Source organism: Pristis pectinata, chromosome 8 (genome assembly GCF_009764475.1).
Source record: "Pristis pectinata isolate sPriPec2 chromosome 8, sPriPec2.1.pri, whole genome shotgun sequence".
Classification (NCBI taxonomy): domain Eukaryota; kingdom Metazoa; phylum Chordata; class Chondrichthyes; order Rhinopristiformes; family Pristidae; genus Pristis; species Pristis pectinata.
Window position 1 is genome coordinate 36,522,434 of NC_067412.1, and position 27,434 is coordinate 36,549,867.

The 27,434-nt window shown below is 42.8% G+C and overlaps 1 long non-coding RNA gene across 1 annotated transcript; it reads left to right on the top strand.

Moving 5' to 3' along the window:
* The first annotated feature begins 2,517 nt into the window (after positions 1-2,517).
* LOC127573710 (uncharacterized) lies at positions 2,518-27,133 on the top strand. The gene is made up of 2 exons (XR_007956804.1): positions 2,518-2,663; positions 26,890-27,133. It is a non-coding gene; the product is annotated as an uncharacterized LOC127573710 (long non-coding RNA).
* The last annotated feature ends 301 nt before the right edge of the window (positions 27,134-27,434 follow it).

Below are 27,434 nucleotides of genomic sequence, written 5' to 3' on the forward strand. Positions count from 1 at the left end.
ATAGCAATGTTGTTTGCTACAATTATAGATTTAGACAGGGATATTCCTTTGTTCTGTTTGGTGAAAGTTAGCACTGAGATTAATCCAATACCTCTGACATGTTACTTTCTCCCAGTAAAGGCCTGGGTTCTTTTTAGTTCTCATGCAGTCCTTTGGGATTGAGCATGACTTGCTTCCATTCCAGTTCTGACTGGGAAATAGCCCCTCAGCATATGCCCTCTGAATCTCTCTCAGGATTGTGTGTCACAGGGAGATCACCACTCATTCCTCCAAGCTCCTCTGATCCTACTTTTTTACAATACTGAACCTATTGGACCAAAACATACTTACTGCTGGTCAGCAGCTTGGCGGAGACCCACCAGCGATGCCCTCTTTATAGTTGGACTTCTGCTTGCCTTTCATACCTGTGCATTGAGGTGTGGGCATCAGAGATGAGCTAGACGCCAGGCATTGGGATCATCTAACCTCGCACTCTGCTGATAGATTCACCACTAATTCCAGGAGCAAAGCACAAACATATAGACTGAGGGACCAGGTGAACTCTACATCTGCCTCCTGTGCCTTACCCCAGGGATGGCTGACGGAAGCAGCATTGCACTGTTCACATCACTGGGCTCGATGACCTTGAATAGAGATGTAAGTTCAGGCAACTATCTTTTTTTATTTTATGTTTTTTTTGAAATGTGTATAGTTCTTATGTTTTTTAAATATTTTAATCTATTTGAACTATTTTTCAATTATTAGGAACATTGACAAACAGTGCAAAGGTTTTGACGGCCACCAGTTTCAGAAGGCCATCAAGGTATTCCAACACATGAAAGTTGCCCTCCAAACCACACACCATCCTGACTTGGAAGTATATCACCATTCCTTCACCGCCGCTGGGTCAAAATCCTGGAACTCTCTCCCTAACAGCATTGTGGGTATGGCCACACCTCAAGGACTGCAGTGGTTCAAGAAGGCAGATCACCATCACCTTCTCATAGGCAATTACACGCTGGCTAGGCCCTTGAAGCCCACATCCCTTGAATGAATATATTAAAAAAAAACAGGCCTTGTGATCTGCCACGTGAGGTTACGGATTCACATATCATGGAAGCAGGCCCTTTGGCCCTACTCATCCATGCAGACCAAGATGCCCAGCTATGCTTATCCCACCTTCCTGCATTTGGCCCACATCCCTCTATTCCTTTCCTATGTACCTGTCCAAATACCTTTTAAATGCAGTGACTACACCTGTCTCTATCACCTCCTTTGGCAGTGTCCCAGATATCCACCACCCTCATATCTCCTTTAAATATTTCCCCTCTCACCTTAAACCTACATCCTGTAGTTTTTACTCCCTGACCCTTGGGAAGAGACTGACTATCTGCCCTATCTATACCCTTCACAATTTTATAAAACCGCTATAAGGTCACCCCTCAGCTTCCTGAGCTACAGTGAGAACAATCCCAGCCTATCCAACCTCTCCATTCCAGGCAACATCTTGGTGAATCTCTTCTCCACTCTCTCTAGCACTACCACATCCTTTCTGTGGTGTGGTGACCAGAACTGCACATAATGTTCCAAGGTACGGCCTCACCAATGTCTTGTACAGCTCAACTCTTATACTCAATACCCCTGTCTATGAAGGTAAGCAAGCTAAATGCTTCGTTCTCTGTCCTATCTATCTGTGTTTCCGTTCTTAGGGAGCTATGATCCTGCAACCCAAGGTCCCTCTGTACATTAACACTTCTAAGATCCCTGTCATTTACTGTATATGTCCGGCCAGTTTTAGACAACCTGAAGTGCATTACCTCACACTTGTCTGGATTAAATTCCACCCCTCCACCATTCTGCTCAATTTCCCAGGTGACTTATGACCCCTGTATCCTTCGGCAACTATCATCACTATCTACAACACTACCAATCTCTGTGCCATCAGCAAACCTACTAATCAGGCCACGGACATTCTCATTTTACATGATAAACAACAGAGGTCCAGTTGTAGCTCACAGATCCCTGACCGCAACAGCCAGGCCTTGAACTTGGAAGCACAGAGCTGAAAGGGGAAAGTGCTGCCACAGGAAAGTGCAGAGCAAGCAGCTGGCTGGATCAAACACTATCTATCCCATTTGTAATAAATATGTGCACTCATTACCACTAACTCATATAAATAAGGGAGGATCAAACAATTTGGACCTTTATAATACATTGCACAGTTCTCATGATTGAATTTACAGCTAGTCAAGTACTTCTGAAGCACTGCTGTATTCATTAACAGCGAGGTTATACAAACAGGAGTGACAAGTGACCTGATAATCTGTTTCTTTTTCCAGTGAGGTAATGTATAACTGTTTACGGAATAGTACTAAATGGCAGCGAACCACCAGCCATAACCTATTCCTGAGTCAGTTCATTCCTGACTCTTGCAACAGTGCAGGTTTCAGAGAAACTGGCGTCAAGCATCTGGCAGCGCATCAGACCTCCCGCTCCATTGCCAGACTCAGCACTGAGTCCAGGGGCAGAACACAAGTGCTGATGGGCCGGGGGCACTCTGCATCGGCCTCCTTCCCACCGGGGATGGCTGGCATAAACGGCACAAACTCATTCACCTGATGGTTACTGAACGAGGAAGTCCATTATCTCAGGGCATATGGAGTACTTTGAAAGTTTCTGAACTGGTAAGATTAATCCAAGTCTTTTTGTTTTCTTACCCTAGTAACCACCTCCTAACCAGTTCAGTTACTAGCAGGAATTTTGATAGCTTCCCAAGAGAGAGAGAGACTGCGTGTAATTACCTTGGAGAGGCCATTTGCTGTTTTTTCACTCACTGAATGATGATGTCACACTGTTCGTAAAGTTACAGGAATTCATGGCACAGATGGAGGCCATTTGGCCCATTTTGCCTGTACTAGCTAAAGAACTACCCTCACACTATTTGAATTGGTTTATTATTGTCACGTGTACTGAGATGCAGTGAAAAGTTTTTGTTTGCATGACATTTAGACAGATCATTCCATACATTAGTACATCAAGGTATTAAAAAGGGAAACAGTAATATAATGTTACAGTTACATAGAAAATGCAGTGCAGGTAGACAAATAAAGTGCAAGGAAACTAAGTCAATACATTTTTCCTGATTTTCCTGAAAACCTTCAACCACTTACTTTAAGCAACATACAAAGGTGCTGGAGGAACTCAACGGGTCAGGCAGCATCTATGGAGGGAAATGGACAGCTGGCATTTTGGTTTGAGACCCTTCATCTGGACAGATGAAGGGTCTCGACCTGAAATGTTGACTGTCCATTTCCCTCCATAGATGCTGCCTGACCCACTGAGTTCTTCCAGCTCTTTTGTGTGTTGTTCCTGATTTCCAGCATCTGCGGTCTCTTGTGTCACCACTTACTTTAAGTCTGTTCTCCCTGATTATTAGCCCCTCTGTTAAAAGAAATATCCATACCACAGGAAGGCTGTGAGTATCAACACTGGAAGCTTCTTCATTTAGAAACTTTCACCAGGAAAGAACTTTAAAGCAGAGACAGGAACAAGCAAAAGTTTATTCTTCAGGTGTCAAGCTTCATCCTGCAGGCTACAACGCAAAAGAAATATATTAAATTGCAACATGTAAGAATTTCTATTTATTATTGCAACTGGGGAAGGATGGATAATCTCATCATGCTGGGGGAAATGGTATCTCGTCGTCACCATGGTGACCAATTGTTTCTCTCAGCAAGAAAGGAACTATCCAACCTCGACTTTACATTTCCTGGCTAAAGGAAATGGTTAGATTAATTAACAACAGGAGTACAGCACTGGGCTGGCAGGGAGTAGAGTTTGCAGAACAGAGGAACTACTCTCTGCCCCAATTCCCTGGACACTGATGGAGTATTAGTAGCCACCACAAGGGGCTAATGGGATCGAACACCTCTGATGTTAGATTCTCTTCCCATTTTCTTGCTATTACTTTATTACAAGGGAGAGATTTTGTATTTATGTAAGTTCTTTGATAAAGTCCAAACTATTTCACAACAAATAAAGTATGTTTAAGGTAAGTTTACTGATATAATCACTCTGTCAGTTCTGGATCTTTCAGAGAGCCATCACAGACTTTGCTCATAACCCTGAAAATGTTTCCTGCCAGTTGCAAAACATCCAGTCCAAATGATGGTCCCACTAACTGTGCAGTTCTCCTTTTGTTTCACCAGGACTATGCCCTCAGGTCACTGCTGTGGGACCTGTACCTATAAGCCTTCTGCATCCAAGGCAGGTGTGTGACGAAGTGGGCTAAGCTGACAGTTAGGTATAATATTGAGGACTGGTGACACTAACAATGACTTTTTCCATCACTTTAATGGCGACAAGAAATGGCTGATAGAGTAATAGTTGAGCATGTTCGCTTTAGACTGATATTTTGTTTAGATTCTAAGAGACTCAAGTTGAGAAATGACATCAAATTGTACAACAATGGCTAACGTTTAAAGACTACAGTTTTTCATTCACAAATGTTCACACCTCTCTCTTTCCGTCACCTCCCCTCTACCCCTGCTCTTTCTCCCTTTCCCTCTGGTAGAATAAGAGAAGGAACATTGGGGTGTGGGATATTTTCTTGCTGATGGAGAGGTGGGGAGACTGGTAGGCAGAGAGAGATTAGAGTGGAAGGGGAAGTGCGCAGGTGGGTGGGCGATGGGACATGGAGAAGGGGAGCGGGGAACTGGTGGAAGAGCAGGCGGATTGAGGAAGAGTGGTGAGTCTGTTCCCATTTCTATGTGTGGTTAATGTGACTGGATGTCTGTGTGATTAGGGTGCATCTGTAAATGTTTACTGTGTTATCAGGTGCGCTTGCACACGTGTGTGTGTGTGTGTGTGTGTGTGTGTGTGTGCGCGTGCATGTGCGCCATGTCTATCTGTCTGTGCATGTGTGTGTGTCTGTATTTGTGTGCACGCATGCGAGTGCATTTCTGTGTGTGTCTGTATCTGTGTATCCACATGTGTGTTTAACTCTGTGTAGCAGAGCCTGATCTCCCATCGTCTTGGATCTCCTCACCATTAGAATGAGACCTCACAGTGTCAAGACTGTAAGGTAACTGGGGCATTAGAAGAAATCACACACAGGCATATTCCACTCCTTAATTTAGTATAAGCAAGTCATCCTCAACCCTGAGGGACTGCCTTGGAGGAAAAGGAGAGCAGGATGCTGAGTCTTAATCGTGCTTTAATCTATGTCTAAGTAATGCTGTGCTTGCCCTGGGAATGTTCAATAGGACAGAATTGAGGGAATTTTATTCTGTACCTAGCCCTGGTTGCCATGGGAATTTTTAATGGGCAGTATAAAGGGAGTCTTATTTTGCAACTAACGTATCCTGTCCCCACATTACAAGTGTTTATTGGGCCATTGGAAAAGGAGGTGCACTCCATGTCTAACCCATACTGTACCTGGTCAAGAATTGGAACAGTTTACAAGGACTTTTACTCTGTAAAGTGAAATTTACTCTGTATCTAACCTTGATTGTAAGCATCCTGGGAGTATTTAATAGGATAGGGTAGAGAGAACTTTATTCTATATCTAATATGTTTTGTTTCTAATTTTGTATTTAAAAATGTCCTGTTAAAAGACAGGCAACTCCCTCAGAGAAATGTGGCTAATGCTCACCAGTGCGAGTTGTGTGTCAACTTGAAGGCAAATGCCATGGTGGAAAAAATACATAGTTAGCCCACACCACCTGGAGAGTGCTCTACATACTCATATAAAGATGGGGCCTTCCTGACACACACCTCTACCAAAGCAAAGGGGCACTACCAATGACCCATTAACTTTAAGTAGCTACGCGGCAACTGTGTACAAAAGTCAGACCTCAGCCATGAAAAGTGGCTTGAATTCGAACATACATTGAGACCCAAAAAGGCAGTTATGATGCACCCTGTAGGATGCTTTCTCTTGGTCAATGGAGAGAAAGGGGACCAACAGGCCAGTCCTCTGAGAAAGGTGAATCAGTTCTCTGACTAGATGTGGTATTGTCTGATGAATATTGTCCTGCATGGACTGGCCCAGGACTGTCAGGGATGGTCAGGATGGATCGTGTGGTCCAGCACAGAATGAAGGTGGGTGGACATGGTCAGGGCAGAGATCTTCTAATCCCTGCTGAAGAGAGAGACCAGGTGCCAGTTTCTTAAAAGGTGGAGGTCAGCAGGGTAACAACTGCTCTGTGAAACAGAAAGAGCGACTCCCTGGTTGTAAGAATTTACCCCAGGAAACACGCAGTCACCCCCCCCCCCCCCCCCCCAGGATAACTCATAAAGTCCTGTGGACCACCATGGTCAGTCTGTCCAGCTCTGGAGACCTGCCTCTTGAGAACAGGTGAAGTGCACTGCTCAGGTCTGCCAACACCAGTGTCCTGTCATGAAGTGCCTGATCTTCAGCAGGTCCTCCCACTAAACTCTATGGATATCCTCACTGAACGGATAGAAGAGAAAAACATAATAGCTACCTGTGCCTTCCATGAGAAGTTGTCGTTTGACTGCAGCTCAACATATGCAGTCAGACTGACTGGATTTAACGTTGGCTTAGTGGGAGAAGCCAGAGAGTGGAAGTAGATGGTTGTCTTTCTGATTGGAGGCCCGTGACTAATGGTGTGCCGTGGGGATTGGTGCTGGGCCCGTTGTTGTTTATCATCTATATTAATGATTTAGATGATAATGTGGTAAACTGGATTGGCAAATTTGCGGATGGCATCAAGATTGGGGCGTAGTGGACAGCAAGTAAGGCTATCAGAGCTTGCAAAGTGATCTGGACTAGCTGAGAAAATAGGCTGAAAAATGGCAGATGGAATTTAATGCAGACAAGTGTGAGATGGTGCACTTTGGGAGGACAAACCGGGGTAAAATTTACAGTGAATTGGTAGGGCACTGAGGTGTGCGGTAGAACAAAGGGACCCGGAAATACAAATCCATAATTCCTCGAATGCACATCACAGGTAGAAAGGGTCATAAAGAGAGCTTTTGGCACATTGGCCTTCATAAATCAGGGCATTGAGTACAGGAGTTGGGATGTTATGTTGAAGTTGTATAAGATGTTGATGAGGCCAAACTTGAGTATTATGTGCAGTCCTGGTCACCTACCTACAGGAAAGACAGGAAAAAATTACACGGATGTTGCTGGGACTTCAGGACCTGAGTTATTGGGAAAAGTCGAATAGGTTGGGACTTTATATTCCCTGGAGTGCAGGAGAATGAGGGGAGATCTTATAGAAGTATACAAAATTATGATGGGTGAATGCATGCAGGCTTTTTCCCCTCAGGCTGGGTGAGCCTAGAACTAGAGCTCATAGGTTTAGGGTGAAAGGTAAAATATTTAACGGGAATCTGAGGGGGAACTGCTTCACTCAGAGGGTGGTGCAAGTGTGGAATGAGCTGCCAGCGGTAGTGGTGGATGCGGGTTCAGTGCATGGATGAGAGGGGTATGGAGGGCTATGTTCCGGGTGCAGGTAGATGGGACTAGGCAGAAGACCAGGCCGGCATGGATTAGATGGGCTGAAGGGCCTGTTTCTGTGCCATAGTGCTCTCTGACTCTATAACCACATTTCTCAAGCAAGAAGAAGAAGGATGAAGGGCAGTCCAAATCATGCCGGATCTGGATCTGCAATCCAATAAACACTCCTCAGGGTTATGAGAGCCACAGACCCCTCAGCTCGCTCTTCTTCATTTTGTGCACCTGCCACAGGGTTTGATTCCTTGACGGCTTGACCTCGATGTATCAAGAACTGCCCTCTCAATGACGTCGATCTCAGATCCCCACTTCTTCACCAGCCCCTTCGCCTACTCCTGACAGGAGCAGCAGATGAAGGCGAAAGGCTGGTCTTGCCTGCAGTGCACTCAAAGAAGGGAAGCCCCACCACTTCCTTCTTTGGTTGATCCAGAACTGATGGAATGAATTGTGGAACCACTCTTCCTCCAGCACCCGGTTACTAAAATTCTCGTATATAGACCCCACCTATGTGCTCAGCAGAATGAACTCCACACACACCTGGAGGCTGCTGAGACACAGGAGATGTAGTCCAGTAAAATGTAGAAGTTTGAGACCTTCCTCCTCCAGGTCTCCAAATGAAGGCACAGGAGTCAGGATGGAGATTTCGCCAAGCTGAGGGTGCTATCCAGCTCACTTAACTTCTTCTCCAATGCTGGCCACTCTGAGGACTGGAATGATCCCTCCCCGGAAGTGTGCAATCAAAATCCGACCCATCATGGTCCCCATTCTCTGCTGTTGATGAAGCTCGAGAAACCAGACACTTCTTTAAAGCAACATGCCTTGAAGTGCACTGAGCCTGGGGGGTGTACACATACAAAAAATGCAACAGTGCATCACACAGGGTCTTCCAACAGATCTCTGCGCATGTCCTCATGGATGTATCTGGAGAGGACAGAGCCCCATCATTGGACCAATGCAGGAACCATTGGTGCACAAAGGTCTGTTGGAAGACCCTGTGTAGTGCACTGTTGCATTTTTTGTATGTGTACACCCCCCAGGCAGTGAGAGAGGATTCTCTTCTACCCCACCACAGCTTGGATGCCCAGAAGATGGGGGTGGACGGACTGTTCAATATTGATAATACAGCTCCTGAAAGGCCAGACCTTTGCTAGCCATGCCCTGCTATTGAGAGGCAGAAGGGGTGCTCCCTCACCCACGGATGTGCCTGCAGGGGGGTTCAATGCCACAACAACCTACCCCTGCACTCTGCTTCACAGAATACAGGGTCCCACCCAAAGCTATGACAATGATGCTAGTGGGGAGCCAATCAGCTCTACCCCAACACAATGTCCCTGCCCCATCACAGTGATATCTCCAACTCTGTCCTGGAGAGACCTGGAGCCTCAGAAACCTCCATCACAGAAGAGGTCCACCCTGCCCTCAATCTGCCAGGCTTCCTTGTGTCCAAGCTCAGCAAAGGGGTAGGTGGTCTCCCCAGGGTCAGGATCACAGCAAGTTGCTCAATATAAAACTGAAAATGTTGGAAACCCTCAGCTGGTCAAGATGCATCCATGGGAAGAGAAACAGAGTTAATGTTTCAGGCTGAAGAACCTATGCCTGCTTCTTAAGAAAGGTCTTCACCTGAAACATTTCTCTTCCCTCAGATGTGTCCTGACCTGCTGAGTGTTTCCAGCATTTTCTGTCTTACTTTAGATCTCCAACATCCGCGGTTGATTTGATTTCAAGTTGCTCGGTACCTCAGATTTGCATCTCAAGATATTTAGACTTCCTCTGTGCCTTCCTTCCACTCAGATAATCACCTCCAACTTGGCCCCTTCTGGGCCCATAGATTCAGGTCTGAAGCAGAGGTGAGAGCACACTGCAGAAGCAACAACATATTCTGTGCCAGGTTCAAACAATGCAATCGCTGTCTCCTGCTACTGATCACTGAACTTCTCTGTGCATCCAAGGATGGCATAGGAAGAGATGTTCTTCCAAAGATCGAGGGATTGGGGTGATTCCTGACCTTACCTGCCCCAGATGGTGCAGGCCAGGGAGAAGGATCTCACCAAAACTAAAGGGCGAGACATTTGATGAAATAACCCATGGGTAAGAGGTCCTACTCTCACCCGGGTCCTACTCTTTCCTGCACAATCCTTAGGAAGGAGACAGACTTCCTGCACATTTTAGAGGCTGCTTTAATAGCCAAGGGGCCCATTTATGGCTTGCGGTCTTCTCCTAATGGATCTTCTGGCCTCTTTTGCCTCCCCATAATGATACAAACAAGTGGTCCTTCATGTTCAGACACCATCTTAGCTTATATTGGGATGAATATTTCTTGACTTCTTGACATTATAGTTCTTGATGCTCTTTGACATTATAGAGCCAGAGAGTGACACAGCAGGGAAACAAGTCCTTTAGCACACTGAGTCCATTAACTGCCCATTTACACTAAACCCACATTGATCCCATGTTATTCTCCCCACATTCTCATCAGCTTCCTTCAGATACTACAACTCACCTACCTAATAGAGGCAATTTACAGTGGCCAACTAACCTACCAACTGTCACGTCTTTGGGATGTGGGAGGAAACCACTGCACTGGCAGGAAACCCACGCAGCCACAAGAACGTGCAAACTCCATACAGACAGCACCCAAGGTCAGGATTGAACCTGGATCTCTGGATCTGTGAGGCAATAGCTCTACTAGCTGTGCCACTGTGCTGCTGGAATCAGTATTATGAGCTATGAGTTGGAAAGATGATGAAGCAACAGGTGAGGCTCCATGAGAGTGGGAGGATCCTGTCACTGAAGAATATGGACTGGACATGGTGTTCAATTATTTTATTTAACTCTCATTATCATGTCCACACCAGGTTGACATGATAATGAGAGTTAAATAAAAATAATAAATGAATGCAGGGAGGAAAGCTGGTTGAGGGTAAGAAAGGGAGAAAGAAGGATGTCTCCGGCTCTTGATGTGAATTCAAGGGAGTTTGGCTTTTCCCCAAGTACCTTAACATAATCTTTGTTTCTTCTGCTGGGGGAGGAGATGTCTTCATTCAGAGCTGTTGCCACCTCAGGCACCTTTCTCATTCTGGAGGGATGCAACACAAGCCAGGCAGCTGGGTTGAGGAGTGGCATTCCCTATGCACAGACTGAGAGACATGGCCTTTCTGCAACAGAGGAAGGTTTTCCTTATCAACTCTCCCTCAGCAACGCCAACAAATGTCCTTTGGTGCTCAGATGTTGCCTCAGTTAAAAAAAGGTATCCTTCTCTTGGCTTTCGGAGTAGGTTCTTCTTTCTCACCTGCAGAGTTGTTGAAAATTAACTCCAGCTTTCCTTTCCTCCACACCTCTCACAGCTTCCAGCTTACTGCTGCAGAATTAGATGACTCTCCTTTGTGAAAACAGGTGCAGCTCTAATTCATTCCACTGGGAGTGTTTGATATGACAGCACAGGGGGACCCTTATTCCATTTTGAATTTGTCTGGTCTGAGAGTGTTTGACATTGATGCTGATACCTGGAATGGCGGTTATACCATCTCCTGCATTAGTGTGCCTCATTTCTGAACAGTAAATAAGTAAAAATATTGCTTTCTTTCTCCAAATAAAAGTAAGCAATATTTTAATCCAGGCGCAGTTGCTGAAGGCTGAATAGGGCTGTGATGTGTGTAGCTGTACGAAAGGCTCATTGAAATAGCAAGTCCACAGGATGATTACAGGTACACTCTGTTCCACCAGATGTAACCAGTTCTGCAAAAACATTTGGATTTAAGCTGTCATCAGCCCCTGGGTGTTCTGTACATCTGTCTCGCACACCAGTCGAAATTATAAAATGAGCACAGTCTAATAAATGGAATTTTTAAACCAACCTAATTACCTGAGTCAACAACTCATAGGGTGTCAAGTTTCTCTTCTGGAAGATACTCGGAGTTTCTGGCTTCCTTCTGTAATTAATGACTCATTGATCCTGGGTTTTAAAATGTCGGATGTGAGATTGTGGTCTCAACAGTTTCTTAATTATGTAGAAAAATAGGGGTTCTCCCATTTACTGCAAAGATGGACAAGGAGAGTTGAAAATGAATACCAGCTCTCCTTTGGAGACCCAAGAGACCACAGATGCCAGGATCTGGAGCAACACATAAAAACCTAGTGGAAGTCAACAGGTTGGGCAGCATCTAAGGAGGGAAATGGACCATCTGGACTCTAGATGAAGGGTCTCAACCTGAAACGCCAACTGTCCATTTCCCTCCATAGATGCCGCCTGACATTTTTTAAGTTGATTTTTCAGTTGGGAGCTTGTTTTTCTCCTGCTGAAGTAGCCAGAGCAGCAGAGGGAAGGAGCTAGCCATTCTTTTTTTAAAGTTGTGTGATTGGCTAAGTGTGTGGCAACTCAGCCAATAAAAGGAAGGTAGGGTAACACAGAGTGGCCATTGTGTGAGTGGGCCAGTGTAGGAGTGGGAATTCTGAGGCTTTGGCTCAAGAGACTTTGGTGAGGAGGCACAGGTAAGTAGCAAGTAAGAACAGATAGGGCTTTTTATAGTAGTTGAACAAAAAGACACTAAATTACAACTAATTAAATAAAGTAGGGATGCAGGATCAGGTGATGTGTTGTGGCTACATGATGTGGAGCTGGTGGACCCCACTGTGTTTCCTGGTGGCCACATCTGCAGCAAGTGTTGGTTGCTCGAGGAACTCAGGCTCAAAGTTGATGAGCTGGAACCTGAGCTTCAAACACTGCGACACGTCAGGGAGGGGAGAGTTACCTGGATGTTGTGTTTCAAGAGACAGTCAAACCCATTAGATTAACTACTTCAAATTTGGTCTGTGGTCAGGGACAAGAGCGTGTGACTGTGAGTGAGGCAGGTAGGGAGATCCAAGAGGTATTGCTGGAGGAGTCTCAGCCCTTGAACTTGTGCAACATGTCTGAGATTCTTGCTCCCTGTGCGGATGAGAGTGGGACTGTAGGTAGGAAGGATGAGCAAATGAACTGTGGCACTGTGGTTCAGGGAGCCATTCAAGATGGGGAGAGGGGAGAAATGTAGTTGTAATTGGGGATGGTATAGTCAGGGGAATAGTCACAATTCTCTATTGCAAGGATTGAGAGTTCCGAAGGCTGTGTTGCCTGCCTGGTGCCTGGGTTCGGGACATCTCATCTGACCTGCAGAGGAATTTGGAATGGGAGGGGAAAGATCCAGTTGTCGTGGTCCATGTCGGTACAAATGATGTAGGTAGAACAAGGAAAAAGGTTCTGCTGAGGGAGTTTGAGCAGCCAGGGACTAAATTAAAAAGCGGAACCAAAAAGGTAATAATCTCTGGATTGCTACCTGAGTCACATGCAAATTGGCACAGGGTCAATAAGATCAGAGAGTTAAATGTGTGGCTCAAACATTGGTGTGCGAGATATGGGTTTGAATTTGTGGGACATTGGCGCCAGTATTGGGGAAGGATGGAGCTGTCCGATGGGACGGGCTTCACCTGAACCACTCTGGGACCAGGGTCCTGGCAAATCGCGTAGGATTATGGATAGGGCTTTAAGCTAAATAGTAAGGGAGTGGATTCAACAGATTGGAAAAGTATGGATAAAGTAAAAGGGAAGGAGAGTGTAGGAGAGGTTACTGAAGTCTCCAGGATAAAGAATAAAACAAAGACTAGAGACTTCTGATCTACATATATTGACCTTTATTTCTCTTATAGCCAGGAGGGCTGTGTTGCTTAAATGGAAGGAAGTTACTCTGCCTACTGATGTTCAATGGTTATGTGATGTTATGTCATACCTAAATCTAGAGAAGATCCGTTGTTCAGTTTCTGATTCTAACTTAGACTTTCAAACATTGTGGGGACCTTTTTTGAACTATTTTCAAAACCTTTGATTTGGTGATTGAAGTACAGATGTTGGCTAGTATCATTATGTGATAAGGGTTTCTCTTTGTCTTTCTTTCTTTATCAAACAGCTTCAGTCTTGGTAGTGTGTAGTATGAAAGGCCAGGGGTCAGATGACAGTGACAACACTACTGACCCCCCATGTTCGGTTGATAGCATTGCCTATCAGGTCGGAAGCCATACCACTGTCAGTCAAGGGTCCAGCTCTGCCCCACCCATTAAAGAGCACACTTGAGGATTGGCTCATAACCTACCTTTGTACTTGACCCTGAATCATTGGCTTGTTTCACCTGAGCGGGCTCCACCCTGCTACAGCCCTATAAAAGATGCTACACGTGTGCTCTCTTACTCTTTTCCGATTGCTGCTGGGGTTGAGACCACAGGTGAGAGGGTGCACTTCCACAGGGGTATAGGACCATCCTGAGTAGATTTCCATTAGCGTAGAGCCATTGTTTGTTCTGATTCAGGGGGGTCCACACAACATATTTGTTCGTTCCTTGATTGTTTGTACTAGTTCGCTGTGTGTGTGTGTGTGTGTGTGTGTGTGTGTGTGTGAGTGTGTGTGAGTGTGTGTGAGTGTGTGTGAGTGTGTGTGAGTGTGTGTGTGTGTGTGAGTGAGTGTGTGTGAGTGTGTGTGAGTGTGTGTGTGTGTGTGTGTGTGAGTGAGTGTGTGTGCACTTCACCCCTGTTGCAACTCCCCCCCATGTTTCGCGATCACCCTAGAGCGAACGTACGAGGATGCATTTGTTCCTTCACATTCTGTTCCCCCATCGGTCTTTGTGAATAAAAGCCTCCTTTTAAAGCACAAAGACTGTGTATCCAGAACCTTTATCTTTAAGATACCAAAAGAACCTTTCTCATAACGTAGTGGGTTTAAATTTTTTAAATAATAAAATTATTGCAATTTAATCATTATTAATTATCATTTTTGATTACCATTATGGGGTATTGTGATTTTAAGTGTGATTCAAGACAATGCATTTAGTACTATACTATTTTTTTCTGATTCATGTACTCTGTATTCTCTATGTGGAATTAATAAAAAATATTGTAAAAGAAAGAAAGGGTTAAAAATTTAACTTCAGGCAACATGGAGACAAATTTGAGAAGAAGGGTGGTGAATACAGGACTGAAGGTGTTATATTTGAATGCACACAGTATACGAAATAAGGTAGATGACCTCGTAGCGCAGTTAGAAATTGGCAGATATGACGTTGTGGGCACCACAGAGTTGTGGTTGAAAGATCACAGCTGGGAGCTAAAACCCAAGGATACACATCCTTTCGAAAAGACAGGCAGGTGGGCAGACGGTGTGGGTGGCTCTGTTGGTAAAAAATGAAATCAAATCCTGAGCAAGAAGTGACATAGGATCAGAAGATGTAGAATCCTTATGGGTAGAGTTAAGAAACTACAAGAGTAAAAAGACCCTGATGGGAATTATATACAGGCCTCTAAATAGTAAACAGGATGTAGGGTACAAATTACAACAGGAGATAGAAAAGGCATGAAAAAAGGGCAATGTTACGGTGGTCATGTGGGATGTCAATATGCAGGTAAATTGGTGAACATCAGGTTGGCACTGGATCCCACGAGAAAGAATTTGTAGAATGCCTATGACTTGGCTTTTTTAGAGCAGCTTGTGGTCGTGCCACTAAGGAAAAGGCATTTCTGGATTTGGCATTGTGCAATGAACCAGATTTGATTAAGGAGCTTAACGTAAAGGAACCCTTAGGAGGCAGTGAGTGATCATAATGTAATAGAATTCACCCTGCAGTTTGAGAGGAAGAAGCTGAAATTGGATGTATCAGTATTACAGTTGAGTAAAGGTAACTACAGGGACATGAGAGAGGAGCTGACCAAATTTGAATAGAAGGGGACCCTATCAGGGATGACGGTAGAGCAGCAATGGCAGGAGTTTCTGGGAGTAATTTGGAAGACACAGGAGCAGCTCATCCCAAAGAAGAAGAATCATTCTAAAGGGAGGATGAGGCAACCGTGGCTGACAAGGGAAGTCAAAGATAGCATAAAAGCAAAGGAGAGGGCATACAATATTTCAAAAATTAGTGGGAAGCTGGAGAATTGGGAACTAAAAAAGTAGTAAGGGGAAAAAAGATGAAATATGAAGGTAAGCTAGCCAATAATATAAAAGAAGATACCAAAAGTTTTTTCAGATATATAAAGAGTAAGAGAGGCAAGAGTGGACATTGGATCGCCGGAAAATGACCCTGGAGAGATAGTAATGGGGAACAACGAAATAGCAGACGAACTGAATAAGTATTTTGCATCAGTCTTCACTGAGGAAGACACCAGCAACATGCCAGAAATTTGAGAGAGTCAGGGCAGAAGTGAGTGTAGTCAGTATTACAAGGAGAAGGTGCTTGGGAAACTGAGGGGTCTGAAGGCAGATAAATCACCTGGACCAGATGGGCTACACCGCAGGATTCTGAAAGAGGTAGCTGAAGAGACTGTGGAGGCATTAGTGGTGATCTTTCAAGAATCACTACAGTCAGGAATGGTTCCGGAGGACTGGAAAATCACAAATGTTACTCCACTCTTTAAGAAGAGAGGGAGGCAAAAGACACAAAATTATAAGCCAGTTAGCCTGACTTCAGTGGTTTGTAAGATGTTAGAGTCCATTATTAAGGATGAGGTTTCGGGGTACTTGGAAGCTCATGATAAAAGAGGCTGAAGTCAACATGGTTTCCTTAAGGGGAAATCTTGCCTGACAAATCTGTTGGAATTCTTTGAGGAAGTAACAAGCAGGATAGACAAAGGAGAGTCAGTGGATGTTGTTTACTTGGATTTTCAGAAGACCTTTGACAAGGTGCCACACATGAGACTGCTAAACAAGATAAGAGCCCATTGTATTACAGGAAAGGTACTAGCTCGGATAGAAGATTGGCTGACTGACAGAAGGCTAAGAGTGGGAATAAAGGGGGCCTTTTCTGCATGGCTGCCAGTGACTAGTGGTGTTCCGCAGGGGTCAGTGTTGTGTCCGCTACTTTTCACGTTTTATGTTAATGATCTGAATGATAGAACTGATGGCTTTGTGGCCAAGTTTGCAGATGATGCAAAGATAGGTGGAGGGGCAGGTAGTGTTCAGGAAGCAGGGAGTCTACAGAAGGACTTGGACAGGTTGGGAGAATGGGCAAAGAAGTGGCAGATGGAATACAGCGTAGGGAAGTGTACAGTCATGCACTTTGGTAGAAGGAATAAAGGTGTAGACTATTTTCTAAATGGGGAGCAAATTCAGAAATTGGAGGTGCAAAGGGACTTGGGAGTCCTAGTGCAGGATTCTCTGAAGGTTAACTTGCAGGTTGACTCAGTAGTAAGGAAGGCAAATGCAATGTTAGAATTTATTTCGAGAGGCCTAGAATATAAAAGAAAGGATGTAACGCTGAGGGTTTATAAGGCGTTGGTCAGACCACATTTGGAGTATTGTGAGCAATTTTTAAATTTTTTTAAATTTTATTTACCACGTGGCCCAACGAGTCTGCGTCGCCCATTTTAAACCCTCAAATTAACCTACCCATACGTCTTTAGAACGTGGGAGGAAACCGGTGCACCCGGAGGAAACCCACGCAGACACAGGAGAACGCACAAACTCCTTACAGACAGCGACGGGAATCGAACCCAATCGCTGGCGCTGTAATAGCGTCATGCTAACTGCTACGCTACCATGCCGATTTTGGGCCCTATATCTAGGGAAGGATGTGCTGGCATTGGAGAGGGTCCAGAGGAGGTTTACAAGATTGATCCCAGGAATGAAAAGGTTAACATATGAGGAGCATTTGATGGTCCTGGGCCTATACTTGCTGGAGCTTAGAAGGATGAAGGGGGATCTCATTAAAACCTATCGAATATTGAAAGGCCTAAGTAGAGTGGACGTGGAGAGGACGTTTCCAGCAATGGGAGAGTCTAGGACCAGAGGGCACAGCCTCAGAATAGAAGGATGTCCCTTTAAAACAGAGATGAGGAGGAATTTCTTTAGCCAGAATTCATTCCCACAGACGGCTGTGCAGTACAAGTTGTTTGGTATTTTTAAAGCAGAGGTTGATAGGTTCTTGATTAGTAAGGGCGTCAAAGGTTACAAGGAGAAGGCAGGAGAATGGGGTTGAGGGAGAAAAATAAATCAGCCATGATCGAGTGGCGGAGCAGACTCGAGGGGCTGAATGGCCTAATTCTGCTCCTATGTCTTATGATCTTATGACCTGCTGACTTCCTCCCACTTTGTGTGACCAGCTCTCCTTCCCTCCATTCCTCTCAGGACATGCAAATGCAAAATTGTTTTTCATGTGCTACAATTCCAAAATAAAATGTCCCCTTTGATGTGAAAAGCTTTAGGTGCACAAAACTTTTGTCTCCAACCTGGTGACATGCTGATTTAGGAAGAACTACTGCTCATCATGGCTACTTGCTTAAATGACATTTTCTTCCCCCTTCCAATGGTTACCTTAGTCATGGGCATCTGCTCATAATTTGTAAAATAGAGATCCTCCTGTTGACCCACACACTCTGGCAGAGTCAGTGATGGAGGCTGTGGGTACATGTTTCCCAGTACTTACACTGAGATGTGGGGACCTGTTCATTGCTGTGTGTCAACCTATATCCCTACTCACTTGCCACTTTCCCCTCCCTCGGGCACCTTCACCCTGGTCCATCTGCCCTGTCCTGGTACTGTCCTCTTCTACTGTACATGGATTGTCAGCCTCCACACTGTACGTTACCCTGTGGCAAGAAAATGCTGGGAGGCTTCACATTCTTCATTCAATGCCATCAACACAGTAAAAGACAAATTTGGTCTGCCAAAAACCCATGTCTTCCAATGCAAGGTGTTGTCCATGATGGACTGCTCCACACTGGTATTCTCTGAAACCCAGCACTACCTGCTGAAGGATTTAATGATGCTGGGTTCAACTACTGAAAGGGCTGCATGGAGAATGACCACAGTTTAGTGCACCCTGCCATTGCACACAAAATAGTTGGAATCTGTGTTAAAATCCCATAAACTATTTGCTTTAAGGATATGAACTGATTTTAAGTAAAAAGAATAACATGACTTGCAATGAAAGTGTTGATTTGAATTTCTATATTGCATATTTACAAATAGTTTATGATTAAACTATATTTTGAAATTTGAAATAAAGTCTTAGAATTCATACTTGCTCTGATTACAATTGAAATCACAATCTAACCATCACTGTTCCATGTGTGAGGGACTTGCATGCTCTGTCAGTCATTCACATTCACCTGTTACCCTTTCCTGCCTAGTCTCACTGGACTTATGAACAAATTTTAGAGAGCACAGGTTTATTGATAGAATCAAATGGCAAGTTGCTGATACAGATAGTGCTTGTCCCACAGAAAAGGCCATGAAATGCAAAGCAGGAATGTGAAATGGAAAGTAATAAATCAGGTAATTTGTGGATTGTTGCCAGAATAAAAAACACGAGGAAAACTTATAGGTTGTCATCAAGTCTCAGAGGGCTTATTAATGTACTTAAGGAGACTACATGTGACTCCAGTCCTACATTCTGTGGCTTTCCTTTAAGTACCCAAGCCCAGCTGGGGTCAGAAATAAATGCAGTCTTTGTCTTTGTATCAACTGCCCCTAGAATAAAAGTTTTAAAATTCTACATTATTCTAACCTGGTTGCAAAACTTTATTTTAAACTCTACTAATTTGCCCCAATCTATGCACACTATCTCACAAATTCAAGCTGTTTTAGTAATCAATTTACCAATCATTTCTGTTTTTATTTCTTTTTATCTCCTGCAGCTTTCAGTCCTGTACAATGTGCTTTGGCATTTCAACTAGGCTCTCCAATAGTTAGGAATATGATCAAACATCTAGCGAGAGGCATCCAATCAATTCAGAGGCACATGATATTTGATATTTGATTGTGAGCTCTCACACTTCTGATCCTGCTATAATGCCAGCCCTACAACAGCCCTCAGTAGAAATCCAATCATTGTTTACCTCCTCCCATTCAAGTCTCTTCAACTCAACATTGGTCTCAGAGTCAGTGTGTCCTAAAACACTCTCCCTTAGTTCTGCTATCTGCCCATCACTTCCTTAACACCCTCCTTAAAATCCATCTCTTTGATCGAGCTTCTGATTGAACCCATCTTTTCTTATTTTTTTACAGTATGAATTGTTCTTGTAAATCAAAATTGTCCAATTATTATTTACAGATCATAAATGTAATTAGCTGAAACTGGATTCCCAATTGGCCAAATGTATTGGATAGTGAGAGATATGCCCATTCTCCTTGGATGAGGCAGTAGGGAATTACACCCACATTCCCTGGGAGACATAAAAAACATGTTTCATGTTTACTAGCAGGAATTATGAGACTGTGTTTTCTAATGGGAAGACACTCCACATTAGCTGGGAATAGAATTAGTGCTTCTCTGGAGCTTTAAATTGCTCTGAATGAATTTGCTGTAGATGTACTATTCACACAGATAGCAACAAGTTTACAAAACTGAGAGGAAATACCACATATTTTCTCATTGTTAAAACATGCTATTATTTTGCTTTGAAGGTGACAACACTGGCAGAGGTAATGAGTGTGGAAACATCTGCTATAGTCAGGATTTCTTTCTTCAGCAGATGTTAGCTTCATCTTATGTGTCAGCTGTGACTCAGCAGTTAGTACTCTCACCTCTGAATCTGAAGGCCCTGGGTTCAAGTCCGGTCCCAGAGATTCGAGTCTCAAAATCTAGGCTGCTGCTCAGTTCAAAGGGAGCGTTGCACTGCTGGAGATGAGATATTAAATCAAGATTTTCTCTGTTTACACTTTCAATTTTTGCGGCCTATGGGGGCTGGAGTTCTTCAAAGTGGGAGGATTCTTCATCCAGACGTTGCCACCAGAGTACTTTCTTCATTCCCTTTAGTATCAATCCCAGATTTATTCAGAGATGCTTTGGGGCCATCTTAAAAAATGCCTTTTTGCCTCTGCAAGTTCTTTAGGCTTGGATGAGTTGGGAATAGAGAACTTGTGTTGGGAGGTACTCATTGGATATGTGCACACAGTGACCTGCCCAGCACAGCTAGTGATTACTAGCTGTGGTCTTCATGCACGTAGTATTGGCTTTGGACAGGACATCACATTTGTACTGTGGTCTTTACATTGATTTTGAGAATTCATTGAAGGTAGAGCTGATGATACTGCTCCAGGTTCATTCGGTGTTTTTGATAGAAACCCAGATTTCACAGTCATAGAGAAAGGTTGATATGACTACAACATTTACCTGGAAAGCTTAGTTAGATTCAGAGATCATGATTGTCGAAAAGCTGGTGCATTAGCTTCTTAAAGGCAGAGCTTGTTAATCTTGTTAATAGTTGTTTCCCAAGAAAGAAACTACCTCGATAAGCAATGTACTCCATTTTGTCTAGTAGTTGTACATTAAGTCATGATAGATGGTGGGATTGTGGGTCGGCTAGGGATTGATGCAACACTTTCGTTTTCTTAAGTGGTAGTAAGTCTCTGTTCCTCAACCCTCTGATTAACTTTATGCCAGAAGGGTAGTAACCCTGCTGCCTTTCCCTGGTTTTCCTCATGTACTGAGCTCCCAGGCCATGTCCGCACTTTAATTGCTGAATGTTTCCTTCCAGTATGTCCTTTAACCATTCTCCCTTGAGGTCCTCCATAGTGGGACAATATGACAATAACATCTCCACTCACTGGTTGATTTTTGGATTTGGGGATTTAATCTTTCTTGAATACCATCCTACACCAGATCCTACCACAGTGGTCAAGATCTGTAAGTCTAATTCCCTTTTCATCCATGTTCTACCTGAGACTTCCTCGGATGGATGTTCAGGTTCACTTCATTTTTGTATATTTACAGGCATGTACAAAATTGTAGCAAACTCACCAACACACCTGAGAGATGCGGAAATAAGACACACCAACCCGATCTCAGTCTCAGTGACCAAACCACCGGCACTCTTTAACTGCAGTGCCCAATGAAAGTCCTACCTGAATATCAGTATTCTACAGTAAGTGGTAATTGCTTTATTATTGTCACATGTACCGAGATACAGTGAAAAGCTTTATTTTGCATACCATCCAGACTGATCATTCCATACAAAAGTACTTTGGGGTGGTATAGAAGGAAAACCAATAACAGAATGCAGAATATAGAGTTAGAGTTATAGAGAAAGTGCAGTGCAGGTAGACAAATAAAGGCCTTGACAAGGTAGATTGAGAGATCAAGACTTCATCTTTATCGTACAAGATCTCTGTTCAGGAGTCTTATAACAGCAGGATAGAAGCTGTCTTTGAGCCTGGTGGTGTGTGTTTTCAAGCTTTTGTATCTTCTGCCTGATGGAAGTGAGGAAAAGATCCAGATGCATCATAGCCTGGTATGGCAACTGCTCTGCCCGAGACCGTAAGAAACTGTAGAACTTTGGACATAGTTCAGCACATCACAGAAACCAGGCTCCCCTCCATGGACTCTGTCTACACTTCCCAGTGCCTCGGGAAAGAAGCCAATGTAATCAAAGACCCCTCCCACATTTCATGATTTGGTAGATTGTGCGTCCATCAGATGATTGTTTCACTATTCTTGCTGGCCAGACATTTCTTACCTTGCCTGTTAGGGTCTGGTCCCCCATGGACTCCCCAGTCTGTTCCCCTTTGGACCACTTCAAGTCATAACCCTGTTGCGTAGTTTCAGATCTGGTAGTACTTTACAATATATCCTTATTGTTTATAGAATAATACATACAATAGCAGAGGTTGATAATTAACTACCCACATTTATGATTAATGGATTACTCACAGAGGATAGTGTATGTGGGATGTGGAAGGAGGTTCAATGAGTGGGTGGCTACCATGATCTGTTTTATGTTCCTGTGAGCTAATCTATGCTGGAATAGCCTCATTCATTGCCACAGCCTCTTTACCCTGAGAAGGTGGCAGCAGGCCTTCCGAAAATGTTGCTGTCCTACATTGAAGGAATGAATGTGATGGAATTACGTTCCATGGAATTTAGATCCGTTTTATAGGGAGAAAAGGGGTTGCTGTTTATTTAAAAGTCTGCCTCCTCTTTAAGAACAGTGTCAGGTGGTCTCCAATGATTACTCCAGAGTCAGTCTGGAGGAACCATTGGAATAAAGGGTGGTGAAGGCTGAAGCACCCAGAGTGTTGTTCAAGTCTTTACATTATAGTCAAATAAAGAACCCAGACACTGCCATTTCCATATTGCAGTTGTATCAAGTAACCTGTTCATACATGGACCATATTTTCTCCAGTAACTGCTGTAGAATACAGTAGAGAAGTTTGAGATCTCTTCTGTCACCTTCTGAATTATAGCCTTTAAAATCAAACAATCGTGTCTTTAAAGAGTTTTGGAGGTTATGATCAGAAAATTCGATTACAATTTCGTGGCTTTCATGAAATATACCCAAGGAACTAAACAGTTTTAATCAACAGACACTTGTAATTAAAATGCAAAAAAAAATTGCAGATGCTGGGGATCTGAAATAAAAAGATAACATTCTGGAAATACTCAGCAGGGCAGGCGACATCTGTGGATGGAAAAAGAGAGTCAACATTTCAGGTCACAGGCTATTAGAACTAATAATTACTCTCATATTGCAGTTCTTGGATTTCATGCATGCCTTATGGTTTATTGGGTGACTTTTGTTCTGTCCTAATGACAATACCTGTCCTTATAATTAGAAATAAACAGGCAATATCTCTGGTGAATGAGGGAACTAGATAAAGAGTAAAACTCCCTGTACACTGACCTACCAAACACTCCCAGGGTATGGACAACACATGTTAGATGCAGAGTACACCTCCCTCTTCACTGAACCATCAAACATGCCTAAGGCAGGTAGACCACAAGTAATATAGTGTATAAACCTTCTTCTACAATATTCCATTGAACATTTTGAAGGCAAGTAGAACACAAGTTAGTGCAGAATAAAGCTCCCTGTGCACTGTCCCATCAGATATTTCTAGGACAGGGACAGCACAGGATAGGGGCAGTGTAAGGCTTCCTCTACTGTGGAGGTATTTGTTGGAACAATGCACAAGTTCTACCTCAATACCGGTACCATTTTGATCTTCCTCACTAAAAATCAATAATTCAAGGTTAATAAAATTACTGTCAATTTGTGACTAAGGGATGTGCTTTCAACAAACAATGAGAGGAGTTGAAAACATGTTTTCTTTGACACCTCGGATATGAAGGGACAAAGAAAATTTTGCCCGTCAGTCCATGCCATGTTCCAACTTCGAGATGAAAGAAGCATCTGATTTTGACTGACTGATTCATTCAGTCCCCTACTTGTTTGTTATCAGAAAACACATTGACCTCTTTTTTTTTGGATTCACTGATTTTAGGTTGATTTTCTTTTCATAACAAAAGCCACTGAAACATTATTGGAAACATTCTATTGTGCTTCAGGGTTTTGTAGCTCTGCAAAGCAGATCTGGTGTCTTTTTTGATCGGTGAGTTTTAGAAACCAGCTTGAATAAACTCCTGGGAATTTGTTAGCTGCTGTCTGTGTGCGTGGGAAGGAATTATTAAAACATGATGCCCTTCTATCTCTGTCATGTTGCACACTTAGCAAGCAAGTTTTCCTGTGCTTCACTCTATTTTCATTTAATCATCTCAATTTGAACAGATCAGTACATATTAGTTTATCCCAGATTGAGGTCGGATATGAAAAAAATACAGAGCCATTCTTCAGCCCTCTCCGTGCTTGGTTGTCAACGGTAGGCAGGGAGGTAGAGTTGAGGTTGCGGTCTTAATGGATGACTGACCATTGGTCTATTTCTGCTTCAAATTCATATGTTCATCCACTCTCCTCATTTGATCCTGCACCCTTCCTAACCTTAGTGTGTAGCATGCAGAAACAAGCATATGTCCTTTGGAAATAAACCGGTCAAAGATGGCTTGCCTTCTGATCATGAACTGCCAGAGGAAGTGGTTATGGCAGGTACATTAACAACATTTAAAAGACACTTGGACAGGTACATGGATAGAAAACATTTAAGGGGATATGGGCCAAATGCGGGCAAATGGGACGTTTAGATGGGCATCTTATTCGCATGAACCAGTTTCCAAGCTGTATGACTCTATGACTCTCAGACCTGCTTCGAGGGCTCAGGGGTCAGAAGAAATCCAGCAAGGGCAGGAGGATGTGTATATTCCTCCCGCCCCCACCCTCCTACCCCTGTGTAAAGCTTCGACCTCCCTATCAACTGCCTCAATGGGATTTTGCTGCCCTTCTTGACCACCAGACAGAAGATGAACTGGCCAAGTTTAGGCAAGTCATTTATAGCAATGTGGCCCAGTCACTAACTCGAGCCAGATTTCCATGCCTTGTGTTCACCGGGCACCTTGGGGCTCACATATTACCAAGCGGATCATGGTCTGCAGTGGACTCACAGGCTAATTGTAAAGTTTGCTATACAACACACCCAAAGGATTTTGTCAAGTTTAGAGTGAGGCTTTGGAGAGTTGGGCTTGTGGGAATGTTCATACATGTGGTTAGAAGTCAAAGTAACCTTCAGTATCACGATTGTATCACCAGTAAACCCATAAAGTGGCACAACAACTTCTTAACTCTACGAAGTCCAGCATTGATTCTGTATTGTTGGAAGTACTTCTGATGACACTGCACATCTCAGCATCGGTCTCTGGGCCACAGTTAACATAGACTGACATTGAATGAGGGCTGCACTGTCAAAGATACTTTGACTGAGATGATCCTTAGATTAATTGAGACCCTCTCTGTCATTTATGGAGTGACTCTTCTAATGATGTTCTTCAAAACAATGCATTGATGATAATGGAAGAGGAGTTTTCTTATAGTAACTGCAATGACTACCATCACTACCAAGGCCCCCATGGAATTTCAGTATCTGTGCTTGGGAAAACACTCCCTGTTTGTGGCAGTACACTCTGCGGATTTAAGCAAATTACAATCAGTTCTAAAGCTGTCCAATCAGAATCATAGAAGTGTTCCTTTAAAAGTCCCTCATTGTTCTGAGACTGTTCAATAACAGTCTCATTAACTGTTCAATGATGGTAGATTGCCAAACTATATCATGTTTAAACTTGGAAAAAATTAGGAGTGGTAGTGTTGATCCTTCACTTAAATTTGAGGAAGTTTGGAGTCCATTTATTCAATATTTTCACATGATATAGATCTCCTTATAATAACCTTTCAATTTAGAGGAATGGAGTTGACGACATAATATTGCTCTGTTTTTATTGAGAAATTTTAGTCCAGTATTTTTTCTGTTTTTTTTTAAATTTCTTTTTCTTTAGCTTAGTTTGGTTTGATATATCATTTGTAATTTTTCTTATTGTTTTGGGGATTTTTTTTCTTTCTTTTATATTTTATAATAAATCTTTTCTTTTATATTATATTCATTCACTAACAGATCGTTGATCTACAGATTTTTTTTATATACTTTATTGTTCTTTATGATTGTCCATGTCATGATTGTTCACCTGATCTCTTTGTATTACATGTATAAACATTGATATATTAATCTGTATTAATTTGAAAACTAATAAAAAGATTGAAAAAGAAAACAAAGTGATCGTAGATTGCACCAGAAGCTTCATTTTGTATTGGTAATGTAAGAAATGGGCATTGTATGAATGATGTCATCATTAGGTATATAATGTACATCAGAAATATATCAGACTCACTAACGTGAATAATGCACAGGTGTGCCCAGTCCGATTCCCAATAGACATGAATTCACCCAGAAATAATCTCTAGTGCATTCTAATTAGATCACTTTTAAGCATGATTTGCACATAAAAGGGGTGCAAATCGGTCCTGTTTCTGAACTGCTGAAAATTACCTGATGTGGTCTACATTTGACTTCACACTCTCCATCCCAACCCGAAAGCTCTAGGTTAAGGGCAATTAGATGTGGGCAATAAATGCTGCCTGCATAAAAAATGCTAACAAACCTGGCTCTACAAAATCAAATTTTATTCTCTGTTTATTTTCAATTTCTCACATAAATACTTCAAAATAAAATAGCCTTGAAATCATCTACAACACAAAGGTGCATTAGGTAGTCACTGCACAGCGAGTTTACAATTGTCATGTTCACAGACCAGCTCTGGTGCTTGATTGTTGAAGCTTCATGCACATTGAGCTGGTTGTGCAAAGTCAAGGTGTGGCAGGCACACTGAAGACCAGGAGCAAGAATAGAAGAATATGCAATCCACATTGAAAGATTCCAATTTTCCCTTACAGTTTAGTTTTCTTGACATTTAATTGGGTAGCACAGTAAAGAGTGGCAGTAAACAATCTATTTTGCAGACAAATAGATTTTAAAATTTAAAAGTGTTTCAAAAAAGCATTATTTATGATTTTCAACTCCCAATTTGGAAATACCCGTGTGCTCCAATTTTTATTCAGATGGTAAGTTATTTAAATGGTTAATTAAAAATTGTGGTTTTTGCTTCCTAATATTCCATCTGTGAGAATTATTTAATTTATTCTTTATTAATTTAATTAATTTATTAATTTATTAATTTAATTGATTCTTCTTGGCTATTCAGGCACCTTGATAACATCACGCTGCTGGTCATCAGAGATCCTTTGAACTGTCTCAAGACAGCAGTAGGCATTGCAAGAGAAGAGGTTTGCAATGCGGAGGTTGCCAGGTCTCTGCAAGGAGAATTCAACAATGGATGCTGTTCCTTCATAATTCTGAGCCAATGTGTTTTCAATTATTTTAGCACTTTCAACTTATTGTAAAATTCATCTAATTGCCTTGATTAAAACCCAGGAGTGTTCACAGTTCCCTCATGTACAAAATGTCCCAGTAATTGGCTGTAAGAAAGGGAAAAAAGAAATGCAACAACTTCCAAAGAACAAATGTGCAACTGGACAGCTCATTGGTAACAGTAGGAATGAAGTGTTATGATAAATAAAAGAACAGGGAATCCACAGTTCCACCGAGTCTGACTCCTGAATTATATTTCATCAAAAGAATTTGGAGCCTTTGGATCAAATAAACCTGTCCATTCATCAGTGCATCTAAGCATTTTTTCTGTCTAATCAATATAGATGTGCATGACCCATAGAACTCAAAAGATATTTG